At 44.2% G+C, this 20,043-nt stretch overlaps 8 non-coding genes across 8 annotated transcripts; all 8 read right to left on the bottom strand.

Annotated features, from left to right (window-relative positions):
* Positions 1–68: 68 nt before the first annotated feature.
* On the bottom strand, positions 69–140 carry trnam-cau (transfer RNA methionine (anticodon CAU)). The gene has a single exon. It is a non-coding gene; the product is annotated as a tRNA-Met (tRNA).
* A 742-nt stretch (positions 141–882) lies between these two features.
* On the bottom strand, positions 883–954 carry trnam-cau (transfer RNA methionine (anticodon CAU)). Its single transcript has one exon. It is a non-coding gene; the product is annotated as a tRNA-Met (tRNA).
* A 470-nt stretch (positions 955–1,424) lies between these two features.
* Positions 1,425–1,496, bottom strand: trnam-cau (transfer RNA methionine (anticodon CAU)). Its single transcript has one exon. It is a non-coding gene; the product is annotated as a tRNA-Met (tRNA).
* Positions 1,497–3,050: 1,554 nt separating this feature from the next.
* On the bottom strand, positions 3,051–3,122 carry trnam-cau (transfer RNA methionine (anticodon CAU)). Its single transcript has one exon. It is a non-coding gene; the product is annotated as a tRNA-Met (tRNA).
* Positions 3,123–4,676: 1,554 nt separating this feature from the next.
* Positions 4,677–4,748, bottom strand: trnam-cau (transfer RNA methionine (anticodon CAU)). The gene has a single exon. It is a non-coding gene; the product is annotated as a tRNA-Met (tRNA).
* Positions 4,749–14,774: 10,026 nt separating this feature from the next.
* Positions 14,775–14,847, bottom strand: trnar-ccu (transfer RNA arginine (anticodon CCU)). The gene has a single exon. It is a non-coding gene; the product is annotated as a tRNA-Arg (tRNA).
* Positions 14,848–17,420: 2,573 nt separating this feature from the next.
* On the bottom strand, positions 17,421–17,492 carry trnam-cau (transfer RNA methionine (anticodon CAU)). Its single transcript has one exon. It is a non-coding gene; the product is annotated as a tRNA-Met (tRNA).
* A 741-nt stretch (positions 17,493–18,233) lies between these two features.
* trnam-cau (transfer RNA methionine (anticodon CAU)) lies at positions 18,234–18,305 on the bottom strand. Its single transcript has one exon. It is a non-coding gene; the product is annotated as a tRNA-Met (tRNA).
* Between the last annotated feature and the right edge of the window lie 1,738 nt (positions 18,306–20,043).

Here is a 20,043-nt window from a genome sequence, read left to right as displayed (position 1 = left end):
GGCACTGAGACATGCCCATGAAACGACACATTTTTTTTAAATGTTGTGCGCACTTAAAATAAACTGTTTAGCAGAGGATGGTTTCGAACCATCGACCTCTGGGTTATGGGCCCAGCACGCTCCCGCTGCGCCACTCTGCTTCCATCCACTTCAGAAAAGACTAGAACTCACAATCCATGGCTTAGGAGTCCAGTGTCTTAGGCCACTGGGATACTGTGTAAACAGTATGACCTATACGAACTGTTGGAAGAGGTAAAAAAATATATATAATGGCACTGAGACATGCCCATGAAACGACACATTTTTTAAAAATGTTGTTCGCACTTAAAATAAAGTGTTTAGCAGAGGATGGTTTCGATCCATCGACCTCTGGGTTATGGGCCCAGCACGCTCCCGCTGCGCCACTCTGCTTCCATCCACTTCAGAAAAGGCTAGAACTCACAATCCATGGCTTAGGAGTCCAGTGTCTTAGGCCACTGGGATACTGTGTAAACAGTATGACCTATACGAACTGTTGGAAGAGGTAAAAAAATATATATAATGGCACTGAGACATACCCATGAAACGACACATTTTTTTAAAAATTTTGTTCGCACTTAAAATAAACTGTTTAGCAGAGGATGGTTTCGATCCATCGAACTCTGGGTTATGGGCCCAGCACGCTCCCGCTGCGCCACTCTGCTTCCATCCACTTCAGAAAAGGCTAGAACTCACAATCCATGGCTTAGGAGTCCAGTGTCTTAGGCCACTGGGATACTGTGTAAACAGTATGACCTATACGAACTGTTGGAAGAGGTAAAAAAATATATATAATGGCACTGAGACATGCCCATGAAACGACACATTTTTTAAAAATGTTGTTCGCACTTAAAATAAACTGTTTAGCAGAGGATGGTTTCGATCCATCGACCTCTGGGTTATGGGCCCAGCACGCTTCCGCTGCGCCACTCTGCTTCCATCCACTTCAGAAAAGGCTAGAACTCACAATCCATGGCTTAGGAGTCCAGTGTCTTAGGCCACTGGGATACTGTGTAAACAGTATGACCTATACGAACTGTTGGAAGAGGTAAAAAAATATATATAATGGCACTGAGACATGCCCATGAAACAACACATTTTTTTAAAATGTTGTTCGCACTGAAAATAAACTGTTTAGCAGAGGATGGTTTCGATCCATCGACCTCTGGGTTATGGGCCCAGCACGCTCCCGCTGCGCCACTCTGCTTCCATCCACCCCAGATGGGACTTGAACCCACAATCCCTGGCTTAGGAGTCCAGTGTCTTAGGCCACTGGGATACTGTGTAAACAGTATGACCTATACGAACTGTTGGAAGAGGTAAAAAAATATATATAATGGCACTGAGACATGCCCATGAAACGACACATTTTTTTAAAATGTTGTTCGCACTTAAAATAAACTGTTTAGCAGAGGATGGTTTCGATCCATCGACCTCTGGGTTATGGGCCCAGCACGCTTCCGCTGCGCCACTCTGCTTCCATCCACTTCAGAAAAGGCTAGAACTCACAATCCATGGCTTAGGAGTCCAGTGTCTTAGGCCACTGGGATACTGTGTAAACAGTATGACCTATACGAACTGTTGGAAGAGGTAAAAAAATATATATAATGGCACTGAGACATGCCCATGAAACGACACATTTTTTTAAAATGTTGTTCGCACTTAAAATAAACTGTTTAGCAGAGGATGGTTTCGATCCATCGACCTCTGGGTTATGGGCCCAGCACGCTCCCGCTGCGCCACTCTGCTTCCATCCACTTCAGAAAAGGCTAGAACTCACAATCCATGGCTTAGGAGTCCAGTGTCTTAGGCCACTGGGATACTGTGTAAACAGTATGACCTATACGAACTGTTGGAAGAGGTAAAAAAATATATATAATGGCACTGAGACATGCCCATGAAACGACACATTTTTTAAAAATGTTGTTCGCACTTAAAATAAACTGTTTAGCAGAGGATGGTTTCAATCCATCGACCTCTGGGTTATGGGCCCAGCACGCTTCCGCTGCGCCACTCTGCTTCTATCCACTTCAGAAAAGGCTAGAACTCACAATCCATGGCTTAGGAGTCCAGTGTCTTAGGCCACTGGGATACTGTGTAAACAGTATGACCTATACGAACTGTTGGAAGAGGTAAAAAAATATATATAATGGCACTGAGACATGCCCATGAAACGACACATTTTTTTAAAATGTTGTTCGCACTTAAAATAAACTGTTTAGCAGAGGATGGTTTCGATCCATCGACCTCTGGGTTATGGGCCCAGCACGCTCCCGCTGCGCCACTCTGCTTCCATCCACTTCAGAAAAGGCTAGAACTCACAATCCATGGCTTAGGAGTCCAGTGTCTTAGGCCACTGGGATACTGTGTAAACAGTATGACCTATACGAACTGTTGGAAGAGGTAAAAAAATATATATAATGGCACTGAGACATGCCCATGAAACGACACATTTTTTAAAAATGTTGTTCGCACTTAAAATAAACTGTTTAGCAGAGGATGGTTTCAATCCATCGACCTCTGGGTTATGGGCCCAGCACGCTTCCGCTGCGCCACTCTGCTTCTATCCACTTCAGAAAAGGCTAGAACTCACAATCCATGGCTTAGGAGTCCAGTGTCTTAGGCCACTGGGATACTGTGTAAACAGTATGACCTATACGAACTGTTGGAAGAGGTAAAAAAATATATATAATGGCACTGAGACATGCCCAGGAAAAGACACATTTTTTAAAAATGTTGTTCGCACTTAAAATAAACTGTTTAGCAGAGGATGGTTTCGATCCATCGACCTCTGGGTTATGGGCCCAGCACGCTCCCGCTGCGCCACTCTGCTTCCATCCACTTCAGAAAAGGCTAGAACTCACAATCCATGGCTTAGGAGTCCAGTGTCTTAGGCCACTGGGATACTGTGTAAACAGTATGACCTATACGAACTGTTGGAAGAGGTAAAAAAATATATATAATGGCACTGAGACATGCCCATGAAACGACACATTTTTTTAAAATGTTGTTCGCACTGAAAATAAACTGTTTAGCAGAGGATGGTTTCGATCCATCGACCTCTGGGTTATGGGCCCAGCACGCTTCCGCTGCGCCACTCTGCTTCCATCCACTTCAGAAAAGGCTAGAACTCACAATCCATGGCTTAGGAGTCCAGTGTCTTAGGCCACTGGGATACTGTGTAAACAGTATGACCTATACGAACTGTTGGAAGAGGTAAAAAAATATATATAATGGCACTGAGACATGCCCATGAAACGACACATTTTTTTAAAATGTTGTTCGCACTGAAAATAAACTGTTTAGCAGAGGATGGTTTCGATCCATCGACCTCTGGGTTATGGGCCCAGCACGCTCCCGCTGCGCCACTCTGCTTCCATCCACTTCAGAAAAGGCTAGAACTCACAATCCATGGCTTAGGAGTCCAGTGTCTTAGGCCACTGGGATACTGTGTAAACAGTATGACCTATACGAACTGTTGGAAGAGGTAAAAAAATATATATAATGGCACTGAGACATGCCCATGAAACGACACATTTTTTAAAAATGTTGTTCGCACTTAAAATAAACTGTTTAGCAGAGGATGGTTTCGATCCATCGACCTCTGGGTTATGGGCCCAGCACGCTCCCGCTGCGCCACTCTGCTTCCATCCACTTCAGAAAAGGCTAGAACTCACAATCCATGGCTTAGGAGTCCAGTGTCTTAGGCCACTGGGATACTGTGTAAACAGTATGACCTATACGAACTGTTGGAAGAGGTAAAACAATATATATAATGGCACTGAGACATGCCCATGAAACGACACATTTTTTAAAAATGTTGTTCGCACTTAAAATAAACTGTTCAGCAGAGGATGGTTTCGATCCATCGACCTCTGGGTTATGGGCCCAGCACGCTCCCGCTGCGCCACTCTGCTTCCATCCACTTCAGAAAAGGCTAGAACTCACAATCCATGGCTTAGGAGTCCAGTGTCTTAGGCCACTGGGATACTGTGTAAACAGTATGACCTATACGAACTGTTGGAAGAGGTAAAAAAATATATATAATGGCACTGAGACATGCCCATGAAACGACACATTTTTTAAAAATGTTGTTCGCACTTAAAATAAACTGTTTAGCAGAGGATGGTTTCAATCCATCGACCTCTGGGTTATGGGCCCAGCACGCTTCCGCTGCGCCACTCTGCTTCTATCCACTTCAGAAAAGGCTAGAACTCACAATCCATGGCTTAGGAGTCCAGTGTCTTAGGCCACTGGGATACTGTGTAAACAGTATGACCTATACGAACTGTTGGAAGAGGTAAAAAAATATATATAATGGCACTGAGACATGCCCAGGAAAAGACACATTTTTTAAAAATGTTGTTCGCACTTAAAATAAACTGTTTAGCAGAGGATGGTTTCGATCCATCGACCTCTGGGTTATGGGCCCAGCACGCTCCCGCTGCGCCACTCTGCTTCCATCCACTTCAGAAAAGGCTAGAACTCACAATCCATGGCTTAGGAGTCCAGTGTCTTAGGCCACTGGGATACTGTGTAAACAGTATGACCTATACGAACTGTTGGAAGAGGTAAAAAAATATATATAATGGCACTGAGACATGCCCATGAAACGACACATTTTTTTAAAATGTTGTTCGCACTGAAAATAAACTGTTTAGCAGAGGATGGTTTCGATCCATCGACCTCTGGGTTATGGGCCCAGCACGCTTCCGCTGCGCCACTCTGCTTCCATCCACTTCAGAAAAGGCTAGAACTCACAATCCATGGCTTAGGAGTCCAGTGTCTTAGGCCACTGGGATACTGTGTAAACAGTATGACCTATACGAACTGTTGGAAGAGGTAAAAAAATATATATAATGGCACTGAGACATGCCCATGAAACGACACATTTTTTTAAAATGTTGTTCGCACTGAAAATAAACTGTTTAGCAGAGGATGGTTTCGATCCATCGACCTCTGGGTTATGGGCCCAGCACGCTCCCGCTGCGCCACTCTGCTTCCATCCACTTCAGAAAAGGCTAGAACTCACAATCCATGGCTTAGGAGTCCAGTGTCTTAGGCCACTGGGATACTGTGTAAACAGTATGACCTATACGAACTGTTGGAAGAGGTAAAAAAATATATATAATGGCACTGAGACATGCCCATGAAACGACACATTTTTTAAAAATGTTGTTCGCACTTAAAATAAACTGTTTAGCAGAGGATGGTTTCGATCCATCGACCTCTGGGTTATGGGCCCAGCACGCTCCCGCTGCGCCACTCTGCTTCCATCCACTTCAGAAAAGGCTAGAACTCACAATCCATGGCTTAGGAGTCCAGTGTCTTAGGCCACTGGGATACTGTGTAAACAGTATGACCTATACGAACTGTTGGAAGAGGTAAAACAATATATATAATGGCACTGAGACATGCCCATGAAACGACACATTTTTTAAAAATGTTGTTCGCACTTAAAATAAACTGTTCAGCAGAGGATGGTTTCGATCCATCGACCTCTGGGTTATGGGCCCAGCACGCTCCCGCTGCGCCACTCTGCTTCCATCCACTTCAGAAAAGGCTAGAACTCACAATCCATGGCTTAGGAGTCCAGTGTCTTAGGCCACTGGGATACTGTGTAAACAGTATGACCTATACGAACTGTTGGAAGAGGTAAAAAAATATATATAATGGCACTGAGACATGCCCATGAAACGACACATTTTTTAAAAATGTTGTTCGCACTTAAAATAAACTGTTTAGCAGAGGATGGTTTCGATCCATCGACCTCTGGGTTATGGGCCCAGCACGCTCCCGCTGCGCCACTCTGCTTCCATCCACTTCAGAAAAGGCTAGAACTCACAATCCATGGCTTAGGAGTCCAGTGTCTTAGGCCACTGGGATACTGTGTAAACAGTATGACCTATACGAACTGTTGGAAGAGGTAAAAAAATATATATAATGGCACTGAGACATGCCCATGAAACGACACATTTTTTAAAAATGTTGTTCGCACTTAAAATAAACTGTTTAGCAGAGGATGGTTTCGATCCATCGACCTCTGGGTTATGGGCCCAGCACGCTCCCGCTGCGCCACTCTGTTTCCATCCACTTCAGAAAAGGCTAGAACTCACAATCCATGGCTTAGGAGTCCAGTGTCTTAGGCCACTGGGATACTGTGTAAACAGTATGACCTATACGAACTGTTGGAAGAGGTAAAAAAATATATATAATGGCACTGAGACATGCCCATGAAACGACACATTTTTTAAAAATGTTGTTCGCACTTAAAATAAACTGTTTAGCAGAGGATGGTTTCGATCCATCGACCTCTGGGTTATGGGCCCAGCACGCTCCCGCTGCGCCACTCTGCTTCCATCCACTTCAGAAAAGACTAGAACTCACAATCCATGGCTTAGGAGTCCAGTGTCTTAGGCCACTGGGATACTGTGTAAACAGTATGACCTATACGATCTGTTGGAAGAGGTAAAAAAATATATATAATGGCACTGAGACATGCCCATGAAACGACACATTTTTAAAAAATGTTGTTCGAACTTAAAATAAACTGTTTAGCAGAGGATGGTTTCGATCCATCGACCTCTGGGTTATGGGCCCAGCACGCTCCCGCTGCGCCACTCTGCTTCCATCCACTTCAGAAAAGGCTAGAACTCACAATCCATGGCTTAGGAGTCCAGTGTCTTAGGCCACTGGGATACTGTGTAAACAGTATGACCTATACGAACTGTTGGAAGAGGTAAAAAAATATATATAATGGCACTGAGACATGCCCATGAAACGACACATTTTTTAAAAATGTTGTTCGCACTTAAAATAAACTGTTTAGCAGAGGATGGTTTCGATCCATCGACCTCTGGGTTATGGGCCCAGCACGCTCCCGCTGCGCCACTCTGCTTCCATCCACTTCAGAAAAGGCTAGAACTCACAATCCATGGCTTAGGAGTCCAGTGTCTTAGGCCACTGGGATACTGTGTAAACAGTATGACCTATACGAACTGTTGGAAGAGGTAAAAAAATATATATAATGGCACTGAGACATGCCCATGAAACGACACATTTTTTAAAAATGTTGTTCGCACTTAAAATAAACTGTTCAGCAGAGGATGGTTTCGATCCATTGACCTCTAGGTTATGGGCCCAGCACACTCCCGCTGCGCCACTCTGCTTCCATCCACTTCAGAAAAGGCTAGAACTCACAATCCATGGCTTAGGAGTCCAGTGTCTTAGGCCACTGGGATACTGTGTAAACAGTATGACCTATACAAACTGTTGGAAGAGGTAAAAAAATATATATAATGGCACTGAGACATGCCCATGAAACGACACATTTTTTAAAAATGTTGTTCGCACTTAAAATAAACTGTTTAGCAGAGGATGGTTTCGATCCATCGACCTCTGGGTTATGGGCCCAGCACGCTCCCGCTGCGCCACTCTGCTTCCATCCACTTCAGAAAAGGCTAGAACTCACAATCCATGGCTTAGGAGTCCAGTGTCTTAGGCCACTGGGATACTGTGTAAACAGTATGACCTATACGAACTGTTGGAAGAGGTAAAAAAATATATATAATGGCACTGAGACATGCCCATGAAACGACACATTTTTTAAAAATGTTGTTCGCACTTAAAATAAACTGTTTAGCAGAGGATGGTTTCGATCCATCGACCTCTGGGTTATGGGCCCAGCACGCTCCCGCTGCGCCACTCTGCTTCCATCCACTTCAGAAAAGGCTAGAACTCACAATCCATGGCTTAGGAGTCCAGTGTCTTAGGCCACTGGGATACTGTGTAAACAGTATGACCTATACGAACTGTTGGAAGAGGTAAAAAAATATATATAATGGCACTGAGACATGCCCATGAAACGACACATTTTTTAAAAATGTTGTTCACACTTAAAATAAACTTAGCAGAGGATGGTTTCGATCCATCGACCTCTGGGTTATGGGCCCAGCACGCTCCCGCTGCGCCACTCTGTTTCCATCCACTTCAGAAAAGGCTAGAACTCACAATCCATGGCTTAGGAGTCCAGTGTCTTAGGCCACTGGGATACTGTGTAAACAGTATGACCTATACGAACTGTTGGAAGAGGTAAAAAAATATATATAATGGCACTGAGACATGCCCATGAAACGACACATTTTTTAAAAATGTTGTTCGCACTTAAAATAAACTGTTTAGCAGAGGATGGTTTCGATCCATCGACCTCTGGGTTATGGGCCCAGCACGCTCCCGCTGCGCCACTCTGCTTCCATCCACTTCAGAAAAGACTAGAACTCACAATCCATGGCTTAGGAGTCCAGTGTCTTAGGCCACTGGGATACTGTGTAAACAGTATGACCTATACGATCTGTTGGAAGAGGTAAAAAAATATATATAATGGCACTGAGACATGCCCATGAAACGACACATTTTTAAAAAATGTTGTTCGAACTTAAAATAAACTGTTTAGCAGAGGATGGTTTCGATCCATCGACCTCTGGGTTATGGGCCCAGCACGCTCCCGCTGCGCCACTCTGCTTCCATCCACTTCAGAAAAGGCTAGAACTCACAATCCATGGCTTAGGAGTCCAGTGTCTTAGGCCACTGGGATACTGTGTAAACAGTATGACCTATACGAACTGTTGGAAGAGGTAAAAAAATATATATAATGGCACTGAGACATGCCCATGAAACGACACATTTTTTAAAAATGTTGTTCGCACTTAAAATAAACTGTTTAGCAGAGGATGGTTTCGATCCATCGACCTCTGGGTTATGGGCCCAGCACGCTCCCGCTGCGCCACTCTGCTTCCATCCACTTCAGAAAAGGCTAGAACTCACAATCCATGGCTTAGGAGTCCAGTGTCTTAGGCCACTGGGATACTGTGTAAACAGTATGACCTATACGAACTGTTGGAAGAGGTAAAAAAATATATATAATGGCACTGAGACATGCCCATGAAACGACACATTTTTTAAAAATGTTGTTCGCACTTAAAATAAACTGTTTAGCAGAGGATGGTTTCGATCCATCGACCTCTGGGTTATGGGCCCAGCACGCTCCCGCTGCGCCACTCTGCTTCCATCCACTTCAGAAAAGGCTAGAACTCACAATCCATGGCTTAGGAGTCCAGTGTCTTAGGCCACTGGGATACTGTGTAAACAGTATGACCTATACGAACTGTTGGAAGAGGTAAAACAATATATATAATGGCACTGAGACATGCCCATGAAACGACACATTTTTTAAAAATGTTGTTCGCACTTAAAATAAACTGTTCAGCAGAGGATGGTTTCGATCCATCGACCTCTGGGTTATGGGCCCAGCACGCTCCCGCTGCGCCACTCTGCTTCCATCCACTTCAGAAAAGGCTAGAACTCACAATCCATGGCTTAGGAGTCCAGTGTCTTAGGCCACTGGGATACTGTGTAAACAGTATGACCTATACGAACTGTTGGAAGAGGTAAAAAAATATATATAATGGCACTGAGACATGCCCATGAAACGACACATTTTTTAAAAATGTTGTTCGCACTTAAAATAAACTGTTTAGCAGAGGATGGTTTCGATCCATCGACCTCTGGGTTATGGGCCCAGCACGCTCCCGCTGCGCCACTCTGCTTCCATCCACTTCAGAAAAGGCTAGAACTCACAATCCATGGCTTAGGAGTCCAGTGTCTTAGGCCACTGGGATACTGTGTAAACAGTATGACCTATACGAACTGTTGGAAGAGGTAAAAAAATATATATAATGGCACTGAGACATGCCCATGAAACGACACATTTTTTAAAAATGTTGTTCGCACTTAAAATAAACTGTTTAGCAGAGGATGGTTTCGATCCATCGACCTCTGGGTTATGGGCCCAGCACGCTCCCGCTGCGCCACTCTGTTTCCATCCACTTCAGAAAAGGCTAGAACTCACAATCCATGGCTTAGGAGTCCAGTGTCTTAGGCCACTGGGATACTGTGTAAACAGTATGACCTATACGAACTGTTGGAAGAGGTAAAAAAATATATATAATGGCACTGAGACATGCCCATGAAACGACACATTTTTTAAAAATGTTGTTCGCACTTAAAATAAACTGTTTAGCAGAGGATGGTTTCGATCCATCGACCTCTGGGTTATGGGCCCAGCACGCTCCCGCTGCGCCACTCTGCTTCCATCCACTTCAGAAAAGACTAGAACTCACAATCCATGGCTTAGGAGTCCAGTGTCTTAGGCCACTGGGATACTGTGTAAACAGTATGACCTATACGATCTGTTGGAAGAGGTAAAAAAATATATATAATGGCACTGAGACATGCCCATGAAACGACACATTTTTAAAAAATGTTGTTCGAACTTAAAATAAACTGTTTAGCAGAGGATGGTTTCGATCCATCGACCTCTGGGTTATGGGCCCAGCACGCTCCCGCTGCGCCACTCTGCTTCCATCCACTTCAGAAAAGGCTAGAACTCACAATCCATGGCTTAGGAGTCCAGTGTCTTAGGCCACTGGGATACTGTGTAAACAGTATGACCTATACGAACTGTTGGAAGAGGTAAAAAAATATATATAATGGCACTGAGACATGCCCATGAAACGACACATTTTTTAAAAATGTTGTTCGCACTTAAAATAAACTGTTTAGCAGAGGATGGTTTCGATCCATCGACCTCTGGGTTATGGGCCCAGCACGCTCCCGCTGCGCCACTCTGCTTCCATCCACTTCAGAAAAGGCTAGAACTCACAATCCATGGCTTAGGAGTCCAGTGTCTTAGGCCACTGGGATACTGTGTAAACAGTATGACCTATACGAACTGTTGGAAGAGGTAAAAAAATATATATAATGGCACTGAGACATGCCCATGAAACGACACATTTTTTAAAAATGTTGTTCGCACTTAAAATAAACTGTTCAGCAGAGGATGGTTTCGATCCATTGACCTCTAGGTTATGGGCCCAGCACACTCCCGCTGCGCCACTCTGCTTCCATCCACTTCAGAAAAGGCTAGAACTCACAATCCATGGCTTAGGAGTCCAGTGTCTTAGGCCACTGGGATACTGTGTAAACAGTATGACCTATACAAACTGTTGGAAGAGGTAAAAAAATATATATAATGGCACTGAGACATGCCCATGAAACGACACATTTTTTAAAAATGTTGTTCGCACTTAAAATAAACTGTTTAGCAGAGGATGGTTTCGATCCATCGACCTCTGGGTTATGGGCCCAGCACGCTCCCGCTGCGCCACTCTGCTTCCATCCACTTCAGAAAAGGCTAGAACTCACAATCCATGGCTTAGGAGTCCAGTGTCTTAGGCCACTGGGATACTGTGTAAACAGTATGACCTATACGAACTGTTGGAAGAGGTAAAAAAATATATATAATGGCACTGAGACATGCCCATGAAACGACACATTTTTTAAAAATGTTGTTCGCACTTAAAATAAACTGTTTAGCAGAGGATGGTTTCGATCCATCGACCTCTGGGTTATGGGCCCAGCACGCTCCCGCTGCGCCACTCTGCTTCCATCCACTTCAGAAAAGGCTAGAACTCACAATCCATGGCTTAGGAGTCCAGTGTCTTAGGCCACTGGGATACTGTGTAAACAGTATGACCTATACGAACTGTTGGAAGAGGTAAAAAAATATATATAATGGCACTGAGACATGCCCATGAAACGACACATTTTTTAAAAATGTTGTTCACACTTAAAATAAACTTAGCAGAGGATGGTTTCGATCCATCGACCTCTGGGTTATGGGCCCAGCACGCTCCCGCTGCGCCACTCTGTTTCCATCCACTTCAGAAAAGGCTAGAACTCACAATCCATGGCTTAGGAGTCCAGTGTCTTAGGCCACTGGGATACTGTGTAAACAGTATGACCTATACGAACTGTTGGAAGAGGTAAAAAAATATATATAATGGCACTGAGACATGCCCATGAAACGACACATTTTTTAAAAATGTTGTTCGCACTTAAAATAACTGTTTAGCAGAGGATGGTTTCGATCCATCGACCTCTGGGTTATGGGCCCAGCACGCTCCCGCTGCGCCACTCTGCTTCCATCCACTTCAGAAAAGACTAGAACTCACAATCCATGGCTTAGGAGTCCAGTGTCTTAGGCCACTGGGATACTGTGTAAACAGTATGACCTATACGATCTGTTGGAAGAGGTAAAAAAATATATATAATGGCACTGAGACATGCCCATGAAACGACACATTTTTAAAAAATGTTGTTCGAACTTAAAATAAACTGTTTAGCAGAGGATGGTTTCGATCCATCGACCTCTGGGTTATGGGCCCAGCACGCTCCCGCTGCGCCACTCTGCTTCCATCCACTTCAGAAAAGGCTAGAACTCACAATCCATGGCTTAGGAGTCCAGTGTCTTAGGCCACTGGGATACTGTGTAAACAGTATGACCTATACGAACTGTTGGAAGAGGTAAAAAAATATATATAATGGCACTGAGACATGCCCATGAAACGACACATTTTTTAAAAATGTTGTTCGCACTTAAAATAAACTGTTTAGCAGAGGATGGTTTCGATCCATCGACCTCTGGGTTATGGGCCCAGCACGCTCCCGCTGCGCCACTCTGCTTCCATCCACTTCAGAAAAGGCTAGAACTCACAATCCATGGCTTAGGAGTCCAGTGTCTTAGGCCACTGGGATACTGTGTAAACAGTATGACCTATACGAACTGTTGGAAGAGGTAAAAAAATATATATAATGGCACTGAGACATGCCCATGAAACGACACATTTTTTAAAAATGTTGTTCGCACTTAAAATAAACTGTTTAGCAGAGGATGGTTTCGATCCATCGACCTCTGGGTTATGGGCCCAGCACGCTCCCGCTGCGCCACTCTGCTTCCATCCACTTCAGAAAAGGCTAGAACTCACAATCCATGGCTTAGGAGTCCAGTGTCTTAGGCCACTGGGATACTGTGTAAACAGTATGACCTATACGAACTGTTGGAAGAGGTAAAACAATATATATAATGGCACTGAGACATGCCCATGAAACGACACATTTTTTAAAAATGTTGTTCGCACTTAAAATAAACTGTTCAGCAGAGGATGGTTTCGATCCATCGACCTCTGGGTTATGGGCCCAGCACGCTCCCGCTGCGCCACTCTGCTTCCATCCACTTCAGAAAAGGCTAGAACTCACAATCCATGGCTTAGGAGTCCAGTGTCTTAGGCCACTGGGATACTGTGTAAACAGTATGACCTATACGAACTGTTGGAAGAGGTAAAAAAATATATATAATGGCACTGAGACATGCCCATGAAACGACACATTTTTTAAAAATGTTGTTCGCACTTAAAATAAACTGTTTAGCAGAGGATGGTTTCGATCCATCGACCTCTGGGTTATGGGCCCAGCACGCTCCCGCTGCGCCACTCTGCTTCCATCCACTTCAGAAAAGGCTAGAACTCACAATCCATGGCTTAGGAGTCCAGTGTCTTAGGCCACTGGGATACTGTGTAAACAGTATGACCTATACGAACTGTTGGAAGAGGTAAAAAAATATATATAATGGCACTGAGACATGCCCATGAAACGACACATTTTTTAAAAATGTTGTTCGCACTTAAAATAAACTGTTTAGCAGAGGATGGTTTCGATCCATCGACCTCTGGGTTATGGGCCCAGCACGCTCCCGCTGCGCCACTCTGTTTCCATCCACTTCAGAAAAGGCTAGAACTCACAATCCATGGCTTAGGAGTCCAGTGTCTTAGGCCACTGGGATACTGTGTAAACAGTATGACCTATACGAACTGTTGGAAGAGGTAAAAAAATATATATAATGGCACTGAGACATGCCCATGAAACGACACATTTTTTAAAAATGTTGTTCGCACTTAAAATAAACTGTTTAGCAGAGGATGGTTTCGATCCATCGACCTCTGGGTTATGGGCCCAGCACGCTCCCGCTGCGCCACTCTGCTTCCATCCACTTCAGAAAAGACTAGAACTCACAATCCATGGCTTAGGAGTCCAGTGTCTTAGGCCACTGGGATACTGTGTAAACAGTATGACCTATACGATCTGTTGGAAGAGGTAAAAAAATATATATAATGGCACTGAGACATGCCCATGAAACGACACATTTTTAAAAAATGTTGTTCGAACTTAAAATAAACTGTTTAGCAGAGGATGGTTTCGATCCATCGACCTCTGGGTTATGGGCCCAGCACGCTCCCGCTGCGCCACTCTGCTTCCATCCACTTCAGAAAAGGCTAGAACTCACAATCCATGGCTTAGGAGTCCAGTGTCTTAGGCCACTGGGATACTGTGTAAACAGTATGACCTATACGAACTGTTGGAAGAGGTAAAAAAATATATATAATGGCACTGAGACATGCCCATGAAACGACACATTTTTTAAAAATGTTGTTCGCACTTAAAATAAACTGTTTAGCAGAGGATGGTTTCGATCCATCGACCTCTGGGTTATGGGCCCAGCACGCTCCCGCTGCGCCACTCTGCTTCCATCCACTTCAGAAAAGGCTAGAACTCACAATCCATGGCTTAGGAGTCCAGTGTCTTAGGCCACTGGGATACTGTGTAAACAGTATGACCTATACGAACTGTTGGAAGAGGTAAAAAAATATATATAATGGCACTGAGACATGCCCATGAAACGACACATTTTTTAAAAATGTTGTTCGCACTTAAAATAAACTGTTCAGCAGAGGATGGTTTCGATCCATCGACCTCTGGGTTATGGGCCCAGCACGCTCCCGCTGCGCCACTCTGCTTCCATCCACCCCAGATGGGACTTGAACCCACAATCCCTGGCTTAGGAGGCCAGTGCCTTATCCATTAGGCCACTGGGGCACTGTCTACCTTTTGCAAATAGTATGAACTGATAGAAGCAGTAAAAACAATGTGTACTGGATAGCACTGAGACACGCAAATGAAATTTAGCTTTCTAATTTCTGTTTGCGTTTCATTTTTGAAAATAATCTGTTTAGCAGAGGATGGTTTCGATCCATCGACCTCTGGGTTATGGGCCCAGCACGCTCCCGCTGCGCCACTCTGCTCTCAGCCACTTCAGAAAAGACTAGAACTCACAATCCATGGCTTAGGAGTCCAGTGTCTTAGGCCACTGGGATACTGTGTAAACAGTATGACCTATACGAACTGTTGGAAGAGGTAAAAAAATATATATAATGGCACTGAGACATGCCCATGAAACGACACATTTTTTAAAAATGTTGTTCGCACTTAAAATAAACTGTTTAGCAGAGGATGGTTTCGATCCATCGACCTCTGGGTTATGGGCCCAGCACGCTCCCGCTGCGCCACTCTGCTTCCATCCACTTCAGAAAAGGCTAGAACTCACAATCCATGGCTTAGGAGTCCAGTGTCTTAGGCCACTGGGATACTGTGTAAACAGTATGACCTATACGAACTGTTGGAAGAGGTAAAAAAATATATATAATGGCACTGAGACATGCCCATGAAACAACACATTTTTTTAAAATGTTGTTCGCACTTAAAATAAACTGTTTAGCAGAGGATGGTTTCGATCCATCGACCTCTGGGTTATGGGCCCAGCACGCTCCCGCTGCGCCACTCTGCTCTCAGCCACTTCAGAAAAGACTAGAACTCACAATCCATGGCTTAGGAGTCCAGTGTCTTAGGCCACTGGGATACTGTGTAAACAGTATGACCTATACGAACTGTTGGAAGAGGTAAAAAAATATATATAATGGCACTGAGACATGCCCATGAAACGACACATTTTTTAAAAATGTTGTTCGCACTTAAAATAAACTGTTTAGCAGAGGATGGTTTCGATCCATCGACCTCTGGGTTATGGGCCCAGCACGCTCCCGCTGCGCCACTCTGCTTCCATCCACTTCAGAAAAGGCTAGAACTCACAATCCATGGCTTAGGAGTCCAGTGTCTTAGGCCACTGGGATACTGTGTAAACAGTATGACCTATACGAACTGTTGGAAGAGGTAAAAAAATATATATAATGGCACTGAGACATGCCCATGAAACAACACATTTTTTAAAAATGTTGTTCGCACTTAAAATAAACTGTTTAGCAGAGGATGGTTTCGATCCATCGACCTCTGGGTTATGGGCCCAGCACGCTCCCGCTGCGCCACTCTGCTTCCATCCACTTCAGAAAAGGCTAGAACTCACAATCCATGGCTTAGGAGTCCAGTGTCTTAGGCCACTGGGATACTGTGTAAACAGTATGACCTATACGAACTGTTGGAAGAGGTAAAAAAATATATATAATGGCACTGAGACATGCCCATGAAACGACACATTTTTTAAAAATGTTGTTCGCACTTAAAATAAACTGTTTAGCAGAGGATGGTTTCGATCCATTGACCTCTGGGTTATGGGCCCAGCACGCACCCGCTGCGCCACTCTGCTTCCATCCACTTCAGAAAAGGCTAGAACTCACAATCCATGGCTTAGGAGTCCAGTGTCTTAGGCCACTGGGATACTGTGTAAACAGTATGACCTATACGAACTGTTGGAAGAGGTAAAAAAATATATATAATGGCACTGAGACATGCCCATGAAACGACACATTTTTTAAAAATGTTGTTCGCACTTAAAATAAACTGTTTAGCAGAGGATGGTTTCGATCCATCGACCTCTGGGTTATGGGCCCAGCACGCTCCCGTTGCGCCACTCTGCTCTCAGCCACTTCAGAAAAGACTAGAACTCACAATCCATGGCTTAGGAGTCCAGTGTCTTAGGCCACTGGGATACTGTGTAAACAGTATGACCTATACGAACTGTTGGAAGAGGTAAAAAAATATATATAATGGCACTGAGACATGCCCATGAAACGACACATTTTTTAAAAATGTTGTTCGCACTTAAAATAAACTGTTTAGCAGAGGATGGTTTCGATCCATCGACCTCTGGGTTATGGGCCCAGCACGCTCCCGCTGCGCCACTCTGCTTCCATCCACTTCAGAAAAGGCTAGAACTCACAATCCATGGCTTAGGAGTCCAGTGTCTTAGGCCACTGGGATACTGTGTAAACAGTATGACCTATACGAACTGTTGGAAGAGGTAAAAAAATATATATAATGGCACTGAGACATGCCCATGAAACGACACATTTTTTAAAAATGTTGTTCGCACTTAAAATAAACTGTTTAGCAGAGGATGGTTTCGATCCATCGACCTCTGGGTTATGGGCCCAGCACGCTCCCGCTGCGCCACTCTGCTCTCAGCCACTTCAGAAAAGACTAGAACTCACAATCCATGGCTTAGGAGTCCAGTGTCTTAGGCCACTGGGATACTGTGTAAACAGTATGACCTATACGAACTGTTGGAAGAGGTAAAAAAATATATATAATGGCACTGAGACATGCCCATGAAACGACACATTTTTAAAAAATGTTGTTCGCACTTAAAATAAACTGTTTAGCAGAGGATGGTTTCGATCCATCGACCTCTGGGTTATGGGCCCAGCACGCTCCCACTGCGCCACTCTGCTTCCATCCACTTCAGAAAAGGCTAGAACTCACAATCCATGGCTTAGGAGTCCAGTGTCTTAGGCCACTGGGATACTGTGTAAACAGTATGACCTATACGAACTGTTGGAAGAGGTAAAAAAATATATATAATGGCACTGAGACATGCCCATGAAACGACACATTTTTTAAAAATGTTGTTCGCACTTAAAATAAACTGTTTAGCAGAGGATGGTTTCGATCCATCGACCTCTGGGTTATGGGCCCAGCACGCTCCCGCTGCGCCACTCTGCTCTCAGCCACTTCAGAAAAGACTAGAACTCACAATCCATGGCTTAGGAGTCCAGTGTCTTAGGCCACTGGGATACTGTGTAAACAGTATGACCTATACGAACTGTTGGAAGAGGTAAAAAAATATATATAATGGCACTGAGACATGCCCATGAAACGACACATTTTTTTAAAATGTTGTTCGCACTTAAAATAAACTGTTTAGCAGAGGATGGTTTCGATCCATCGACCTCTGGGTTATGGGCCCAGCACGCTCCCGCTGCGCCACTCTGCTTCCATCCACTTCAGAAAAGGCTAGAACTCACAATCCATGGCTTAGGAGTCCAGTGTCTTAGGCCACTGGGATACTGTGTAAACAGTATGACCTATACGAACTGTTGGAAGAGGTAAAAAAATATATATAATGGCACCGAGACATGCCCATGAAACGACACATTTTTTTAAAATGTTGTTCGCACTTAAAATAAACTGTTTAGCAGAGGATGGTTTCGATCCATCGACCTCTGGGTTATGGGCCCAGCACGCTCCCACTGCGCCACTCTGCTTCCATCCACTTCAGAAAAGGCTAGAACTCACAATCCATGGCTTAGGAGTCCAGTGTCTTAGGCCACTGGGATACTGTGTAAACAGTATGACCTATACGAACTGTTGGAAGAGGTAAAAAAATATATATAATGGCACTGAGACATGCCCATGAAACGACACATTTTTTAAAAATGTTGTTCGCACTTAAAATAAACTGTTTAGCAGAGGATGGTTTCGATCCATCGACCTCTAGGTTATGGGCCCAGCACACTCCCGCTGCGCCACTCTGCTTCCATCCACTTCAGAAAAGGCTAGAACTCACAATCCATGGCTTAGGAGTCCAGTGTCTTAGGCCACTGGGATACTGTGTAAACAGTATGACCTATACGAACTGTTGGAAGAGGTAAAAAAATATATATAATGGCACTGAGACATGCCCATGAAACGACACATTTTTTAAAAATGTTGTTCGCACTTAAAATAAACTGTTTAGCAGAGGATGGTTTCGATCCATCGACCTCTGGGTTATGGGCCCAGCACGCTCCCGCTGCGCCACTCTGCTTCCATCCACTTCAGAAAAGGCTAGAACTCACAATCCATGGCTTAGGAGTCCAGTGTCTTAGGCCACTGGGATACTGTGTAAACAGTATGACCTATACGAACTGTTGGAAGAGGTAAAAAAATATATATAATGGCACTGAGACATGCCCATGAAACGACACATTTTTTAAAAATGTTGTTCGCACTTAAAATAAACTGTTTAGCAGAGGATGGTTTCGATCCATCGACCTCTGGGTTATGGGCCCAGCACGCTCCCGCTGCGCCACTCTGCTTCCATCCACTTCAGAAAAGGCTAGAACTCACAATCCATGGCTTAGGAGTCCAGTGTCTTAGGCCACTGGGATACTGTGTAAACAGTATGACCTATACGAACTGTTGGAAGAGGTAAAAAAATATATATAATGGCACTGAGACATGCCCATGAAACGACACATTTTTTAAAAATGTTGTTCGCACTTAAAATAAACTGTTTAGCAGAGGATGGTTTCGATCCATCGACCTCTGGGTTATGGGCCCAGCACGCTCCCGCTGCGCCACTCTGCTTCCATCCACTTCAGAAAAGGCTAGAACTCACAATCCATGGCTTAGGAGTCCAGTGTCTTAGGCCACTGGGATACTGTGTAAACAGTATGACCTATACGAACTGTTGGAAGAGGTAAAAAAATATATATAATGGCACTGAGACATGCCCATGAAACGACACATTTTTTAAAAATGTTGTTCGCACTTAAAATAAACTGTTTAGCAGAGGATGGTTTCGATCCATCGACCTCTGGGTTATGGGCCCAGCACGCTCCCGCTGCGCCACTCTGCTTCCATCCACTTCAGAAAAGGCTAGAACTCACAATCCATGGCTTAGGAGTCCAGTGTCTTAGGCCACTGGGATACTGTGTAAACAGTATGACCTATACGAACTGTTGGAAGAGGTAAAAAAATATATATAATGGCACTGAGACATGCCCATGAAACGACACATTTTTTAAAAATGTTGTTCGCACTTAAAATAAACTGTTTAGCAGAGGATGGTTTCGATCCATCGACCTCTGGGTTATGGGCCCAGCACGCTCCCGCTGCGCCACTCTGCTTCCATCCACTTCAGAAAAGGCTAGAACTCACAATCCATGGCTTAGGAGTCCAGTGTCTTAGGCCACTGGGATACTGTGTAAACAGTATGACCTATACGAACTGTTGGAAGAG

Source organism: Oncorhynchus mykiss, chromosome 7 (genome assembly GCF_057628025.1).
Source record: "Oncorhynchus mykiss isolate SJ-2025 chromosome 7, ASM5762802v1, whole genome shotgun sequence".
In the NCBI taxonomy this organism is placed as follows: Eukaryota; Metazoa; Chordata; class Actinopteri; order Salmoniformes; family Salmonidae; genus Oncorhynchus; species Oncorhynchus mykiss.
Note: the sequence above shows the minus strand (reverse complement) of the source record. Positions and strands in the feature narration are given on the sequence as shown.